This window comes from Crassostrea angulata, chromosome 10 (genome assembly GCF_025612915.1).
Source record: "Crassostrea angulata isolate pt1a10 chromosome 10, ASM2561291v2, whole genome shotgun sequence".
In the NCBI taxonomy this organism is placed as follows: Eukaryota; Metazoa; Mollusca; class Bivalvia; order Ostreida; family Ostreidae; genus Magallana; species Magallana angulata.
The window spans coordinates 13,049,293-13,055,328 of NC_069120.1; positions in this window are offsets into that span (position 1 = coordinate 13,049,293).

Below are 6,036 nucleotides of genomic sequence, written 5' to 3' on the forward strand. Positions count from 1 at the left end.
GTAAAGACCTTGGCGAGTTGGTCATTAAAACAGTATCATCCGCTAATAAAATACCTGGTATGTGTATATCACCCAAAACAAGACCATTACCATTTTGGCAAATTTCAGATAACAAATCATTAATGTAAACAAGAAACATAAAAGCACTTAGGACCCTTCCTTGTCCTACACCTTGTAAAACTTTAAACAAGTTGGAGTTTGCACCACAAAATGACACAAAACATTTGCTGCCATTATACCAGTATTTTATAATTTGCCATAACCTTGAGTCAATATTAAGATTATATAGGAGACCATTATGCCAAATTCTGTCAAACGCTTTTTCATTATCTAGAAATGCACAAAATACTGATGAACCTTTATCTACATAATAACTTATTGCTTCTTTTAAGACGTAACAAGCTGGTATGGCACCATATTCACTTCTGAACCCAAATTGCAAATTATGTGGGAATGATACATTTTTGTTAGCAAAGCCATTTTCAATTCTTGATAGAATTATTTTTTCAAACAGTTTGCTCACTACAGATGTCAATGTAATACCTCTGTAATTAGTAGGATCACATTTATCCTTATTTTTACCTTTATAGATAGATATAATTTTTCCAACTTTAAACATTTCGGGTACATACTTTTCACTCATTATAGCGTTAAAAAGAAGACATAGTTTTTCAATAAGAATATGACCACTGTATATCAGGTGCTCGGTGGTAAGAAAGTCTGGTCCAGGGGCTTTGCCTTTTGAGAGTTTTTCCATATGATGCTTTATTTCCTCAACTGTTATAGCGTCTAGTTCCGTGAATGGTTTTTCCTGATAGTTTAGATTGTTTTCGATGTTTTTTATAATTTCATTAATGTAGTTTTTAAAGATATCATCGAATTTACCTGGACAATGTCGTTCGCACGCAAGATCTGAATAATATTCCTCCCAAAGGTTACACATGTCAGTTATGTTTTCAGCAGTTTTTTCTTTATATCTTAACTTGGAAGGTAGGGATGTGCTTGTTCGTTTTTTATTTTTCCATGCTGTTCTATAAAACGTTCCTATATCTATTTCGGCGGCTTTATCGATTTCATCAAATATTGATTGTGTCCAATCTTTTTTTGCTAATCTGTGAAGTTTTCTAAATTTACATTTTGTTTTTTTGTAATTCACATATGATTCATTTTGTTTGTCTCTAGGCGAACCTTCTGATTTCCATGCTCTTCTAGAGCGCCGCAAGAATGCAATAAGTGTGAAAATTTTCATTATATTTCATTCTTACAGCGCTAGCCATCTACTAGATCGTATGGCTGTATTTTTCGAGTGCCTGCGAATCAAGAAAAAGGATATGATTGTTTAAATCATTGTAAAAAGAAAAACGAAATACAAAAATATAAGCTCTTCTCTTGCTTTCTGTATATTAATATAACCTATCATCTGTCTGGGAAACAAAAAAAATACCATATAGACGAATTTGCATATAAATGTGTTTAAAGATTAAGAATAGGTCCATTTGCCAGTAATAATGTCAAGTATTGTGATGTTATGACGGTATTTGCAATGTTGTACTACTAACGTCGTTTCATATATATATATACATATAGATATGTTGAAGTTACATATTAATGTGTTTAAAGATTATGAACAGGTCCATTTGCCAGTAATAATGTCAAGTATTGTGGTGTTATGACGGTATTTGAAATGTTACATTACTAATGTCGTCATTGTATTCAGAACAAAATACGACGGAGTATAAGAGCCGTTAACTATAGCTGGATTAGCTTCGTTACTCTTCCTTGATTACAGATATTTCCTGATAATAAAGTTAATTCCAAGTCTTCCGTTGATTCATTGATCAAATACGGGTACCGCCAATAAAATTTGTGATAAGCTCTTTTTAATGGATACATTTCATTTTTGTATCTCCAATCTCTCCCGGCGAACCTTTGTTTATTAGGTTCCTTTATAAAAATACATTGTTATTTTTTCGATTTGTCATTAGGCAAGGTTAAGCGTTCATAGCAATGAAACTTTGGGCGTATTTACTAGAACCAATTGAACCAAGTGCAACTAGCTCTAGTTCTCTACAAAGTTTGTGTTCATTCTGAATCTCAAAGAAAAGGTTCATTAAGAAACGTCGACTAAATAATGAAATCTGATTTAAAATAATGAATTTCATTAGCTTGAGATTAAACCTTACAATTTTCAAACCCGTGCCGAAACGGAAGGGCTCGATCGTTTACTCAGAAAGAAAAAGTGCCAAGTGTTTAAATGGCCAAAACAAAATAATTATACGCCACCCAGAATGTGGGGTCATTGATTCCAGCAGCCTTTGGCCGCTGTCGATGTAAGAACGGAATGAATCTCGATAAGAACAGTACAATTATAAAACCAACCTGTAAACGAAACGATGATATGTGCAGACAAAGATTCTATTATTGTTGGCGCCTGTAAAATAAGTACAAATGATATATCAATAACATGTTTGTGAGAGAATCAGTGGTTCGATTTTCCGTGTTCAAAAATTAAGTTGTATTTTTTCTGCAAAATGGTATAAAGGGATATTAATTTATGCGGCACTTCTGTTTAAACATATTTCCTTGTTCATTGTGGCTGAAACAAACATAAACATAGTGCAACGTGACCTGAAAGCCTAAACAGCGATCTCTGTGAAATTTACAGACTATTTATAAAAAAAAAAATTTCAAATCTGGTTTAGATTAACTAAAACCTCTCTGATTCAGTCTTCATTTATATATAGCATTATCAACGTAGAGGTGTCTCTGTATAATGAGCAAATGATTGTCCAATAATCTAAGGAATACAGACTGTTTTATATGTAATTCTTTTGACTATCTACAGAATTTAACATTATCAGTTTAAAATTTTGTATCAGTTGGCACCCTTTAGATCAAATTGGTTATACAAAGACGTAGGGATTATTGGAATTGAGACAGCAAATTGCCATAAAACATATTTGTTCTATAAGGACTCAAAAAATAATTTATAATATTTTAAAAGATTCTTTTGTAATTCGTCATAGGAATTCTAAGATTATTTTATGGATAAAAGTTCAGAGTCACTTTTTTCAGATTTATGTTTACAAACCCATCAACAATGAAGCAATCACACCAAATTTGAAGCTTATTTTTAAGTATGTCCAACATTCACTACTTCTCTGATAGTTTAAAGTTATGGCATGGTATGATAAGATTCATTAGCGAGGTCTTTTCTATTTCCTTCTGTTGCCCATAATTACCTTTTTTTATAACGTAGACCGAGGTGAAGTGAGTTAATACATGGTTTTTGTTTCAGCGGTGATCTCATTAGCACGATAAGGGTGTTTTCTCTGTGCAGTGAGTACACAGTATTTCACTGGCGTGTCTGTAACGCCAGGGTGTTTGACAAGAGACGTTATCTTTATGATTCTCTTGGTTCTCGGGTACTTGACGCGTGTGGGTTATCTGAGATATCTATCTATATAGACACTTACCGACGTCACATCCTGTAACACTTCCAGTAGAAATTTACAGATGCAGCCACTTCCTGTGGCACTCCCTGTAGCTGCACAGACTCCCTACAAATATCACGTGACCAACAACCACATCCACTGCAGTGAGACCTTTCAATTGGATAGTTTGAGGGAATATTTTGTATTCAGTTGTCGAGATTTTATAGAATTGTTAAATGATTGGATAGTTTGAGCAAACACTCTGCATTCAGTTGGACACATCGAGACTTTATAAAATTGTTAAATGATTTTGTTTTATGATTTTGACTTATATGAAAGAAATTTTATTAACTAAAACACTGTTACCTAGTTTGGTCAAAAATACAAATGTATTCTTAATGTTTTTGTTTCATTTATTTATTCAGAATTTATTTACCACTGCTTTGGAATTTCAAATTTCAGTGTATAATGTATAGTTGACAAAACCTTTTAATCAGAAATGTTCATGGCATGGTGATATGTTTGTTTACACACTAAAACGCAACTAAAAATAACCAGACGAAACACTGCATTACTCTTCAAAAAATATATTTTCGATTAATTTAATATTGCTTCAAACAAAGTTTAGCCGACTTTAAGAGCTAGCACAACATAATCAAAAGTGAAATAAAATGATTCCTGGAATAGATGAATTAATATAAGTGTATATAATCATTTATGATATTTTAGTATTGTTTATCGAATTATTCACGAATACAGTATTAAAAATCGATTCATAAAGAATAAAATTGAGAAACATATTAAAACGAAAGTAGGAATCAATATTTACTTTCCTATTCCTTCTACTGGAACTGATAAAAGAACTTCTTGGTATCACCCCATTTCAAACCTCGTGTGACATCTTTAAAGAGTATATAATAAGCGATATTGCTTTTTCAAGTCAGTTCCATACTAATGTATAAAGGTACCTGAAACGCCAGATTTGTGTTAAAGGTATAGGAAATTTTGGTGAGGGCTAGCGAGAACATGCCTCCGGTGAGTGCTTTAGATTTGAAGAGAAGTGCACGCGCTTCCGGATAGAACTGGTCTGAAGATTATAATACTTTAATTTAAATGTACATTGTATACTAATAATTGTACGTACTCCGTATTCAAACTTACACTCCATGCTCCAAGCACCATACCTTTAATCAAAAGTCACGCATGATTTAAGGGTAATTTTCTAGTTCAACTATTCATTTGGACTATGAGGTTAACCGTGATGAGTATATTTGCAGTGTTTTTAATTTCCATGTATGGACCTTTGTGTGAGAGAAAATACATGTATAACGCTTGCATGCTAGTGTACGGCCAACTTGAACCATGAATAATAATCCAGGTCCAAAACTCCCGTTTTATTGAGAATCCCATCAGGTAGATAATATAGATTATAGTGTTTTACTTTATCCTTGGTTGAAGACGGCTCAGTGTTAGTGATGTCTGCGAGCAACCTCCTGCAATCAACAATGTACGAAGTTACACGTATCCTTCGACACTCCTGGAAGCTGCATGGGTCACGTGATTAACAACTCGTCTACAAATGTGAGTTTATTTAATGACATGATTATAAAGACGGGTGATAGGCTATTTTTTCAACAGAAGAGATATGATTTTTCATATGATGTATATCAAGACAACCTCTTTTAATCTGGTCATTGGACATCAGGCATTAATTGAGAGTAGGTGTTGGTATTCGATTTTCAAAGCTTTATCAACTAACTTCAGGTTTTATGAATCCTCTCACAGATATGCGGAAAAAATACCCCCCCCCCCCCCCAAATTGTATACTTGTTGATACTTTCATTATCGATTTATGAAAAGGGAGTAAAATCAGATTAAAAACTATAATTCCAATTATTTCTTGAACAACAAGGCTTCAACAAATATACACAAATAGCTTACAGTTCCGGATTTATAAACGCGGAACTTTGGAAAGATAATCCCTTAAAAGTATGCATATTATATTTCCTTTCAATAAGAATAATTCCATATGAAAACAAAAAAATACATAACGATCGTGTTGAAGACATTCTTTGTTTTAGACTATGCCAAATACCAACAAAGTATGGGACCCTGCACTCTAATTACTTTAAACTTCATAATTTTGTTCGGTTACTTCTATTTTTTTGCAAATATGTTTGAAAATTAAATTTTATTACGAAACCACAATACTTCATGTTATATATATAAATCATTTATCATTATCTATACTGTGAACATCTCTAATTTGATTTTTTTTTTCAGATTATCCATCCCAACCATGCATTCCTCCATCTATGCATAAACATCAATTTCTTCAATTCTTTGTACATTACAGAAATTATACATAAATGCCATTCTAAGGACCCTTCATGGGCTATAATGCTACTCGTGATCGTTATAATGATCAAGTTTCTTGCACAATATACATTATCTATATTTTTATGTAGATTGAATGAAACCAATTAGCGGGATCTTGCTTTTGTAACAATTTTATTTCAATGAAATTGTTTATGTTCAATTCATGTTCTAGATTAGTACAATGTACTATATTAATACAGATTGTTATTTTATCGTAATTAAA